A 13207-nucleotide genomic window follows, 5' to 3' on the forward strand; every position below is an offset into this window, starting at 1 on the left:
GCCCATTGACATTAAGTGATATTAATGACCAGTGGTTGTTAATTCCGGTCACTTTTTTAGTAGTAGAGTTTGTGTGGTTCCTTTCTTTGAGTTGTGCCGGTGAAGGGTCTCTAGATGTTTGAGTTATTGCGGTCATTGTTGGACTCCTTGGTTAGTGATTTTCCTTCTATTACTTTCTGTAAGGCTGGATTTGTGGCTACGTATTGTTTAAATTTGTTTTTATCCTGGAAAATTTTGTTTTCTCCATTTGTAGTGAACGAAAGCTTGGCTGCGTATAGTAGTCTGGGCTTGCATCCATGGTCTCTCAGTTTCTGTGGTACATCTATCCAGGACCTTATTGCTTTCATTGTTTCCATAGAGAAATCAGGTGTAAGTCTGATAGGTTTACCTATATAAGTAACTTGGCCTTTTTCCTTTGCAGCTCTTAATATTCTTTCTTTATTCTGTATGTTTTGTGTTTGATTATTATATGGCAAGGAGATGTTTTTTTCTGGTCCAGTCTATTCGGTGTTCTGTATGCTTCTTGAACCTTCAAAGGAATATCCTTCTTTAGGTTGGGAAAGTTTTCTTCTATAATTTTATTAAATATATTTTCTGGACCATTGAGCTGTACTTCTTCTCCTTCTTCTATCCCAATTATTCTTAGGTTTGGACTTTTTATTGTGTCCCAGATTTCCTGAATGTTTTGTGATGAGAATTTGTTGGCTTTGCTGTTTTCTTTGATCAGTGTGTTTATTTTCTCTATGGTATCTTCAGTGTCTGAAATTCTTTCTTCTATCTCTTGTAATCTGTTGTAGTACTTGTCTCTGTATTTCCTGTTCGTTTACCCAGATTTTCCATCTCCATTCTTCCCTTGGTTTGTTTTTTCTTCATTACTTCCATTTCATTCTTCATGTCTTGAACCACTTCCCTTACCTGTTTGATTGCTTTTTCTTGTTTCTCTTGGTTTTCATGGGTATCTTTGAGTGCTTTATTCATTTCCTCTACCTTTTTGTTTGTGATCTCTAATTGTTTATGGCAGTTTTTCACCTCCTGTTTAAGGTCTTCTATTATTTTCATATAATTAACTTTTGAGTCGATTTCTTCTAATTCTTCTAGAGTAGGGTGTTCAATTCTTCTTATTTCGGGATCTCTGGATTCTGGTGATGTCATGCTGCCTTTCAGGTTGTTGGAGGAATTCTTGCCTTGGCACCTTCCCATCTCTTCCTTCAAATGGAGCGAGGAGAGGCCTGGTGTCTTGGCCCAGTCTTTGTGTGACTGACTCTCTGGTTGTAACTCTTCAGTGTAGAAGCAGGAACCGTCCAGTCCAGATGGAACTTCTCAGCACCAAAACATAGACGCCTGGTAGTCCAATGACCCGTGGACAAGAGGGAGAACTTGGGGGGGGCAGGGCGGGGACGAGTAGAACACAGGACACCCTGCAGCAAAAGCTGAAGGTGCTTGTGTTCCCTTGGGGGGGGGGGTCCTTGAGGCCGGCACTCACCTCTCTGGGTGGGTAGCCTTAGTGTAGGAGCAGAAAACTGTTCCTGAGCAAAGGACCTAGCAGATAATGCAGGCTTGTGGGGGGCGGGGGGGCGGGTGTAAGAAAGACAGCCCTGCAGAAGGAGCTGGGGGAGGGGGGGGTTGTGGTCTCTTCCGGGTCAATCTGCCCCTGGATCACACACACTCACCCATCCAGATGGAACTCCTCAGTACCTAAACAGGGCCACCTGGTAGCCCGATGATCCGGGGACAAAAGGAAAAAATCTGGCAGGCGGGGCGAGATCCGCTCTGGGTGAGTCGCCAGTCCAGATGGAACTCCTCAGTACCTAAACAGGGCCGCCAAAAGTAACATCTTTTAAGTGAGTGGCACCCTTCAGCCTTTGACAAGTGTGGTCTAACTAATTCCCAAGTTTCTTTTAAGTCATCTTTCCTATTGTTCTGATACAAAATACTTGGCTTCTTTTCAATAGATTTAATTTCAGCCGTAAGTCCTACTATCCTTGATCTCAACTCTAAACAATACACAATGAGAAATATTAATCTAATCAGCAAATCTTATGGTCAGTAGAACAGTATGACTTGCAACAACTACAATATCTAGAGAATTTTATAAGCAGGCAGTGGGAGAGCAAAGTACATACATCCCATGTCCTTCAGGAATTTAAACTTGTTAGTTAACTCAAGCAAAATCCATATTTCGATTTCAATTACAAACTAATAAAAAGTTTTGCCCACCCAAACATTCTCTAAGTGCCTCCTTTTCTTCATTGCAGAGCTCAATTTCCACCCACCGAAAGCTTTCTTCTGTTCTAGGATGACTGATGTCTCTTCTCTGAACCCTGCCATAATACAGGCTGTTTCAAGGATACCAATGGGTAAAGGCACTTGCCACTGAGCCTGATAAACTGTGTTCAATCATCTGGACCCACCCAGTGGAAGGAGAAAACAACTGCTCCAACCCTAGCTCTCTTCTGACCTGTACAGTACTCCATGGCACATACATCTTCCCTCACAACACACACAAAATAAAATAAGCAATGTAACAACAAAAATTGTTTTTAAAACTTCAGGATGATCATATCTTTGGTGATGCTTTGTATGGAATAGTTAATTATATTTTTATGACTTTTTTATGTCTCTTGTTCTTCACAAATGAATTGGAACTGACTTCAAAGGCAGGAGATAATTAATGTAAATTTCTATTTATTTGGTCATGAATTCTTTACTCAGTAACCAACAAAATGGAAGCTCAAGTGGGTAAGATCTGCTGAGTTTAGACCTTCAATTCTATTTAAATTGGTATTCTGGACAGAGTATTGGCTCAGTGCTTCCATTTCCTTATTTTTGAGTTAAGACAACAACCATGCTTATTTCATGAAGATACAATCAAAATTAAATAACAATTGCAAAGTACTTTCTAAGTTTCCAGAATATAAATTTCAGTAGGAATCTGGGTATACTTTGTTAATAACAAAAAAAAATTAATGTCTCAACGACTGGAAAAAAACTAAAGCTGATATCTTCTTAATGTCACAGATTGAATGGGTCAATAAGGGGTTTCTGCTCAACAAGTTCTTCACAGACCCAGGCTACCATATCAAAATAGAAGAGATTCAGAAGTGCCTTGTGCAAGCAACTAAATAATCCACAGGTGGCATGTCTTGTTTTAGTTCTGTTATGGCCACTGTTGTAGCTTAGGTATGAAAGTGTCTCCAGAAAGGCTCATGTGGAAACTTGGTCCCTAATGCAACGTTCAGAAGTACGACTGGGAAAATAATTGGATCTCAAGACCACTAACCTAATCAATCGATCCATCCACTGAGAGGTTCCTAATGGAATAGACTGTTGTGAGTGGGTAGGAATGATAGGAGATGGTGCCTAATCAGAGGAAGTGGATCACTGGGGAGGTGACTTTGAAAGCTTGCTTACTCCGAGCCTCTTCCTCTGTCTGTCTCTGTTGCTCTTTTCTTCCTGCCTGACATGAGATGAGGTTCTCTGCACCATGAAGCTGCAGCTGACCCCCACACACTGAAGTCAGTTAACCAAGAACTGCAGCCTGGGAAGCAAAAGAAATCGTCTGTCCTTTCAATGGTTTTCCTCTGGAATTTGATCACAAAAATACAAATTACTATGGAAAATGTGTGCCAAGAGTGGGATTGTGTCCATCCATTTTTGACAATGTTGTTTAGACTTTCAAAGTGCTTTGAGAAAAGAATGGAAAGGTTTAGAGGAGCCATCTTGGGGGAGGGGGGACTTAGAAGATTATAAGCAGAGCTTCATGACAAATTCTGGTGTTAGGTCCACATGCGAGAATGCTAACAGTAATGTAGATGCAGATACTGAGTTCCTAAAATATGAGATGGGGACCCGGATTACATGGAAAACAAGATTGGAGGTCATTTATAGAACATCACAGCAAATAACTTGTCTAGATTTTGTCTATCTCCCAAGAGTTTGTGGAGGCTAAGATTAAAGGCAATTATTATTCCACAAAGCAATGGAGAGTACATGGCATGGCATGGTTATTGCTAACTTCTTTTTAGCCATATTTAGAATAATTGTAAGTCAATTCAAATAGAGCATGAAGATTTGAAAAGCATACTGCTTGGCCTGAACAGAAGTACATTTAGAGTTGAGATCAAGGATGGTAGGACTTACAGTTGAGATTAAATCTATTGAAAAGAAACCAAGTGTTTTGTATCAGAACAATAGGAAAGATGACTTAAAAGAAACTTGGGAATTAGTTAGACCACACCTGTCAAAGGCTGAAGAATGCCACTCACTTAAAAGATGTTACTTTGGGGAAGACCTAGCTGATAGAACTGCTTGGAAAGGTTTAGGATGTGTGGCCTTGTTGGAAGAGATGTGTCACTGGGGGTGGATTTTGAAGTTTGTTCAAAAGTGCCATACCAGCCCCTGTATGTGCATATATATCTATATATATGATATATAAATAGAGATATAGACATAGACATAGATATAGATAAAGATCTTCTACATGAGGTTTAAACTGCTACACCAGCAACACTCCTGTCCTGCCATGTTTCCCATCATGATGGTCATAGACTCTAGCCCCCTGAAACTGGAAGCCCCCGACTACATGCTTCCTTTTATAAGTTGTCTTGGTCATGATGTCTCCATAGTGATAGAAAAGTAGCTGTGATACGCTACATTCACTCATCTAGGCATTGGCACCACTGCAGCCATTGTACAAGTGGCCCTGTATTCTATTTGTTTGAGTGGCAAACCATTGCGTCAAACACATGATGCTGGTTTTGAAATCATGCAGAAGGAAAGAGGTTGAATCACGGAATCCTTCATGTGTATTTCCAAAGGAAGACCAGGCAGTTTATCAGAGTCAACTGAAATCCTCGCAGGATGCCTTTGATATAGCAATGTGTGAAATTATAAACAGGAGGCTCAAATCTACAGTGGAGCACTTAGGAAGTTAGGGAAGCCAAAAAATCTGCCAAGGAAAGCTTCAAGCACTGAATAGAGGCAGCCCCTGAGAGATGCCTGGCAAGGCCACAGAGACTGGACTCTCCACCTTTGCATCTCACTTTACACCACTGAAACCTCAGAGGCCAAAGGAATTAATGTTTGCCCTGTGGGACTTTTTATTTTACTTAGAAATAACTCATCCTTTCTATTATCTTTTCCCTCCTTTTGGGAATGGAAAGGTTTATTTTGTGAGAGTGTGTTAAAAAATAGTATTTTTGGTAAAAAAAAAAAATATTTTTACCAAGTCTCATAGCCAAGAATTTGACTTGAGTCCCAGAGAAAATTCAGAGCTTACATTTTTGTAATTTTTAATTTACATATTAATTTAATTTAAATGTTGTAACTTTTGAGTCCTTGGAAACTGTTAAATACATTTTCCATTATGAGATAGACACAAACTTTGGAAGCAGAGAAGAATATTCACATGGTTTAGATGTAAAGTGCCCCTGGGTAAACAGACCCATGTGTTGCAGACTTAGTCCAAATGCAATTTTTAGAGAGCAGGCTTTAAGGATGTGCTTGACTCTTGATGAATCTGATCTAATCAATGAACCAATCCACTGACTGATTCGTAATTGAATGAGGTATTGGGAAGTGGTGGGAAATGTGTCCTGATTGGAGGAACTGAGTGCCGAGGGTGGGCTTTAAAGATTATCTTGTATACAGAAGTCATAGGGGCAACTTCTTTAGGATGAATTTCAAATAACTGCTAAATATTAGATACATTAAAGGCAGAAAATATTTTTAACAATTTCTACTTTTTATAGTAGAAATTCCAAAGAATAAAGAGCCTCTCACTTTTACAAATAGTTTTCCTGGACCATAAATTCCAGCCCTTTCTTGATTAAAAAGCCTCTTACACACTCTTTAAAACTGTACCTACCACAGTGCTTAATAAACGGTTTTCGAAAGGAATTCTTATCACTTCAGGTGCTCAACAATAATATATTTGTATATTTAGAATTTTAGCTTTGTGAATTTTTTTATCATTAGATGTCTATGCCTGTGAGGGTTCTTGAACTAATCCCCTGAGAATATTGAGGAGAGCCTGTGGTTAAATCTAGCTTGGCCTCAACTGTTTTGGTACTCAGATACCAGTTCTAGGATGCTGTCATAAATGATAAGACATTTTTCTTCTCTAAGGCTTAAGACTCCCTTTGGTATTTATTCATTCATCCATCAGCAGGCACTCTTGCTGTTCCCACAACTTGGCTATCTGATTAATGTTGTAATCAGTGTAGGAATTCAGATGTTTCTTTAACATACTTTATTATATATAAAGTATGTTATTATTATAAGTATATGTTTTGAAACATATACATAGCAGTGGGATCCCAAATGAGGGATGAATTTTTCTCTAAATCTACCAACATTCCAAGATCTCACCCAATCTTGCTAAGAGATTTTTAATAAGATTTCAAACAGTCATTTACTCAGTTATTCATGTATCACAACATTTAGTGGGCAGTAAAAACAGGAATAAAGCAAGGAGCAAGGACAGGTTCAGGTCACACCCTCCTAGAGCTCAGCGGCTAACAGGAAAGAGTAACCTTTCAACAGAGTGCACAGAGACACACTAGAGAGCATACGGGAGCACTTGGAGAGATGCACAGACTAGTCTTTATAGTAGTATGGTCCCCAAGAAAGTGGTATTTAGCTGAAGGAAACCAAGTGATGAATGAGGAGGTAAAAATGTATCCTGACACAAGCAGATGATACCACTTCTAGAGTAAGAGGGAGCCTAGCTGGAAATATTATATAATACCTACACCAATAGAGCATTGAGTTCATAGGAAATAGAATGGAGAAAACAGGGGGAATAGGCCCCAACACATGAACAAGTCTGAACATTCTGGGAGGGAGTGGGGAAGGAGAGGATTGATGGAGGAAGGTCATTGGTTAAATAAAAAGAAACTGCTTGGCCCTCATTGGTTAGAAGATAGGTGGGAGGAATAAACAGAACAGAATGCTGGGAGGAAGAGGAAATGAGCTCAGACTCCACAGCTCTCCTCTCGGGAGCAGACGCCTGAGAGAGACACCATGCCCCGCTCCCGGGCAGACACACGCCATGAAGTTCCGACCCAGGATGGACTAGGCTAGAATCTTCCCGGTAAGACCGGTTCTCACAGATTATTAGAGATGGGTTGATCAGGATAACAGAATTAGCCAGTAAGGGCTAGGGCTAAAGGGCCAAGCAGTGTTTAAATGAATACAGTTTGTGTGTTGTTATTTCGGGCATAAGCTAGCCGAGCAGGCGGCCGGGGTGCTGGGAACGCAGCCCCGCAGCCCATATTACTACAGAGGATGGAGGGAATTGTGTTGTTCTAAGCTCATTCTAGTGGCAAGAAGAACCCAAAAGGATTGAAATTTGTTTTCCATTGCTACTATTTACCACTAAGGCTTAACACAACAGAAACAGATTTTTACTCTTGTACAGTTGGAAGCCTGAAGCCAGGGTATTCACGGGCTTGGCCCTACCAAGATTTTCAGAGTAGATGCTGTTCAGCCCTTCCAAGTTGCTAGAATTGGCTGTCAAACTTTGGCCTTAGACCTATTACTTCATCCTCTGCCTCTGTCGCCATATAACCTCATCTGTGTGCCTGTCCTATTTCTGTATCAGGTTCTCTTTCTTCCCCTCCCTTTCTCTCCCTATCTCTCTCCTCCCTCCTCCCCTAATCACCCCCTTTCTTTCCACCAGTCAAACTCGATTTATGACCCTGATTCAATATGATTCATTTTAACTTGATCACCTATGAAAAAAGCCTATTTTCAAATAAAATCAAATTCGTATACTGTATCTGGTCCACAAATTTTAAAGGAATGCAGCTCAACCCATTACAGCAGAGTCGTGATATAATTTAACCTGCCTTTTAGAAAAATTACTTTGAGGGGAAAGAAGGGAAGAAACTAAAGAAGGAGCAAGATTGGAAGAATGAAGATTACTTCATATACATCTTTGGTGTTTTGAAAATGTGAAGATTAATTTGAGATCCTAGGAATCCATCTCTGTGCCAAGAGCTGTTTCCAAGAGTAGCAATTCAGTCCTTACTCTGGTGTGTGACGATCAGAGAGCTGAGTTCACCTGCTCAGGATCACACAGCAGGTCTGGAAGGCTATCAAAGCACCTTTGCTTTCTGCCCCTCTGGAATGACAAGTCAGACCCCTCAAAGTCTTAAGGATCCTTCCATGTGGATTGTCAAGATGTCAGAAAGACTGCAGCAGCACCATTCTGGCTGCAAGCACAGTTTAAATTCCTTATGCAAAGCCAGGGCAAAAGGTGAGTAGTTAACACATCATAAAGCAAGGCTGTGCCGTAATGCGGCAGAGTTGGAGGGTTCCCACACGCTGTACTATGTCCACTTATTCAAGGAAAGGAAGGTCAAAAATGTTCTTCTTGAAAAACTAGTCAAACCCATGATCACATATACATGCCCATACCAAAGGAACCTGCTCATGGTTAGAAAATGTGGAAAGTGGGGGCTCTTACCTGAAACATCCCAGAAATGAATTCTGAGTCAAAGAGGGATGAATGGAAGGCAACTGTTCAGACAGGTCGCTGGTGTTGCTGGAAGCACTGACAACTGCATTCCCCCCCCTTCTCCTCTGTGCCTCCATCACGCGCAATTGTAAAAGTAGTCTGAATTTTTAAGAAAGGACAATAGAGACCAGGGTTGTTCTCTCTGAAGCTTGGTATTTTTGGGGGGAGAAACATGAATCTTAGGGGACAAACTACAGATTTCACCATGCACAACCATGCGGCCCCCTCAAAAATCCTATCAACACACTTAACCCTCAGCTTTCACTTTTATGTTTCATGTCTTTTTGTCCTGCAATGTTAAAATAGAATTGGAAAAGGAATGAGGGAGGAAACCAGGGAGGGGGGGAGGAAACCAAGGAGGGAGAGAGGGAAGGAGGGAAAGCGAGAAAGTGGGGGGGGGGTGAAGCAAACTTGAAATGATGAGATAAAGAACCCCAAAACGGAAAAGACAACAATTCAATTGATTATCTGGATATTTATTACTGGTTAGAAAAAAGAAAGAGGGGGAAACAACTTTAAATCAGTTTATAACTCATAAACTTATTCCTGAAAAATAGAAAATAAAAACATGTTTGAAAGCAGTTAATAAGCATTTTTTTTCTTTAGTAAGTGGGTGATTTTTGTGCATGGGGAAAACGGCTCAAGGCTTTGCCTCATCTCCTAGAAGCATCCCATATTCTTAGATGTGACGTTGCCTTGGTAACCACAACTTGGTGACCTCGTTATTTCAACCTAATCCTGCTTTGAAATTATAGTTGCTCCACCCTTTTGCCTGGCTAGCCTGATAACATAATCATTGTAAATGAGGATGGAAAAAACCCAGCATGCTATGGCCCCTCCGCTGACACCAGACAGGTCTCACCTTATCGTGGAAACAGACGAACAATTAAACGGTATGAACTGAAAACCCTACGAGTAGATTTTCTTATTTTTTTATGGTTTATTAAGCTTCCTTTCAAAATGTACTGGCTGATTCAATATAGCAGGGTATCTTGATACTACTAAATGAAATGAAAATTTCCCATTTTTGTTTTTAAAAAAAAACTGTCAAAGGTAAGGTACTTAATTAAGCATTTGTTTTTCCCAATAGCCAAATACAAACCAGAATCAGAATATAATTTGTGAATGAAAAGACTGGCAGTATTTGGAGTTGTTTGCCTGGCTTACTCGCCTTTTACAAAAGCCTCGCAAATCATTGTCATCTTGAGTTCATGTTCCTTTCATAACAAAGGGCCTTAGAGATGACATTTAAATTCAGAAAGCATCAAGTACAGATGCCGTTTAAAGGAAATGCAATTTACTCATTTGTTGCAGTGTAGGTGCTTTGAGATCGCTATTTAGAAAGGCTGGGAAATTCTATTCTCTTTCTCATTTACCTCCCACCCCCACGCCACACACACACTCCAGAGATCTTAGATCTCAGTAGTATTTCCATACTATAATAAATTTGAATGATCACACTCTGAATAGCTATAACATGTGACCCTGTCTCTTATGCTTCTGGGTGCCCCTCACCTTTCACTCCAGGACACAGTCCCTAATTCTGCATATCAAAAAGTCTGTTACTCATTGTCTCCCCAAAAGATGCTCAACTGTGGTACTTGGGAAGGGCAGTCTTGTATATTGCTCATACGCCATTCTCTTCTGTTGATTGTCCTTGCCCTTTTGCCTGATTGCTGTGTGCATCTATATATTTACACATATAAACATATGTATGTATATATATGCACACATATATATTTGTATAAATTTAATAAATATATACATACTTATGTACGCTCACGTCACACACACACACACACACACACACACACACACACACTGGGTTTTTTTTGAGACAGGATCTCACTTTGTAGCCTTGGCTGGCCTGGAACTTATTATGTAGACCAAGTTGGCCTCAAACTCACAGAACTCCTCCTGCCTTTGCCTCCTGAATGCTGGGACTTAAGGCATGCACCAGCACACCTGACTCCAATATAATTATTTGATACTGAAAAATTTAGTGTTGGCCTCACCCTTGAGTACGACTGACAGGTGATGAGTAGGTCTCCTATTAGAGTCATTTTCCAACTAGAAACCTGGAGTACACTTGAAAATAACAAGGGCATCAAAGCAGTCTCCCTGACATCCCCCCCACCTTCCCTGCCAACAGAGCTGTGTCTGCCTCCTTCCTGCACCTACCAGCACCAAAGCAGACAGAATGTGAGGACTGTAATTCCTCAAGAAGACTTCCAAGTTAGAATTCAGTGCCACAGCAATACTGTCTTTTGAGATGGAGTTTGAAGGGTGATATATTCCAGCTAAAGGTAATCCTCCTTTTTGCTGGGGAGTAAATAAAAAAGGAGTATTTTACAAAATATAAGTTCAAAATACAGAACCCAAAGGCATTATAAACCCCACATAGTGTGGCCACAAGATGTAGATGCTGGGCCCGGAAAGATGCCTCAGCAGTTAAAAGCACTGTCTGCTCTTCCTGGGGAATAAGATTCATTTCCAAGAACCCACATGGTAACTTGAAACTTTCAGTAACGCCAGCCTCAGGTTACCCAACACCTTCTGCTGGACTCCATAGGCACCAGAAACTCACGTGCCACACAGTCTTGCATGCAGGCAAAATACCACCAATACACATAAAAATAAATTCATAGATAATGTTAGGAATATTTCTTAATATTAGTTCCCTGATGATGCAAAATTCCCAATCAAGCCAAATCAAAACAAGCCAAATTAAGGAATATCCAGGATTAATGAGAGATCTGCACTCTCGGGTGGCCCCTAGGGGAAACCGGGAAGCCGCAGGAATGTGACAACGGGAGGAAAAAAGGGAGACCACGTGTTCTTCTTTTGGGGAATCACTTAAGTACCCTGGGGAGTGGTCATGATGCCTTCCTGGGATTTGAAGTCCAGACCAGGCCCGGGGACTGGGATAGATGTGAAGGACTGGGACCTAAGCTCCCAACGTAACACATGCCACCATTGGCCACACTTTACAGAGGAAAAACCGAACCATGGCCAGTGAAGTGACTTACACAGAATACCAAAGCTGGGAGAAAAGGCAGACCAAGGCTCAAATGAACTCGTCAATTATACTACCTGCACTTTTTCTAGACCAGACTGTAGAACAGGGACCAATGCCTGGACCCTGTTAGCAGACACATTAAAAACTCACTCTGACCAAAAAGCTACAGAGAAACCCTGTCTCGAAAAATCTAAACCAAAAAAAAAAAAAAAAACACTCTGAGAAGAAAGTTCTAAGTAGTTCCAACTGCCTGTAGACACGAAACAAAAGAAACATGAATTCTAAGAGCAAATATACTTGAGCTCCCAGAACTGAGCTAAGTGTGTCCTTTTGACTTATCAGTCTTATCAGAGGGGTTGTTTTCTGCTAGGTGCTCTTAAATCATAGGCATATACACATGAAGGTGACACCTTGCTTGGCAGATACAAGAATATGTGCATGGAACAGGAAAGAAAAGCAACAGTCCTGAGAACGGTTGCAATCTGAAGGTGTGGGACTGATAAAAGACAAGTTCAAGGTGCAGGCTAAGCGGTGGCAGAAGCCAGTTAGCATGAAGAACAAATGTTATCACATCCCTGATATAAATGTGAGGAATTCTAATAACACAGACAGTGGAAGGGCTGAGGGTTCCCGAGCCAGCAAAGTCATGCTGTTTGGTTGAAAAACTGACTGTACTCAGCATACTTAAACCAAGAAGAAACAAGGACCAATAGGAGACCTCAGGGACAATGAGGGGGACAATGCTGGCTTGGTGTGGACAAGGAAATCTTTTAAGGGACCTCTGACATCACTGGGGCTCACCGTCCCAAGTCACTTGTCCTAGCTCCTTTCTGCAGGGATGGACTTGAAAGTAACCCAACAGCAGTGCCTTCCTGCTTCTCCATCCTCCTGTGTACACAGCCCCTCTCTTTTGTAATGGCTATCAGCGCCAAGATAAAGTTCCTGTGAGAAACCTTAATAAAAAGCGTGCACAGCCAGCGCACAACCAGGAGGCAGTGAAAGGGGAGGCTTCACTCACTTGTCTTCCGGCAAGAGCTATCACAGGACACTCTGCTGGGACCGCAACCATGTACGCAGACACCACAGCCTCACACAAAACACACATCTGTCAGGATGTCTGTCTACAACCATCATTTTAGGCCTGAACCAGTGCCAGCTTACGACTGACTCTGGGATACTCCAGATCCTAATATTCCTGGCCAAGGATTATTGATTTAGCATAATTTATACTGATCCTCCCAGTCTTGTCTTTAAAGTGTCCATCTTCTCCACTCCCCACAGGATGTGGCTTTGGTGCCCAGGACCTATGCATTTCTGTCTTGCAATGCTATCTGCTTGTTCTTAAGCAGGCGCCATCATTCCTTAGGGTGTCTCCCTCTGTTTCTGTGCTTCAAGTTCCACAACTCGATTCCTTTTCTGGTTCCTCCTTCAGCTTGGCTGTCTCTCCTGTGTTTGGTTTAGGCTTCTTTTGTCTCGTCACATGCTGTAGAAGTCCCTCCTGCACTAAATGCTAAGCTTTCTTTAATACCCCAAACAGTCTGTGTTATCTCCTCCTCTCTACGGCCATGGCTCTTACCCTGTCTTCCCCATCACCTCCACCCGTGTAAACGATAAATCCTATGACAGCGAGAATCAAGGTAGAGCACAAATTTATTTATTTCTTCACT

Source organism: Microtus oregoni, unplaced genomic scaffold (genome assembly GCF_018167655.1).
Source record: "Microtus oregoni isolate MIOR12 unplaced genomic scaffold, Mior012 000049F_ref0000343, whole genome shotgun sequence".
NCBI lineage: Eukaryota > Metazoa > Chordata > Mammalia > Rodentia > Cricetidae > Microtus > Microtus oregoni.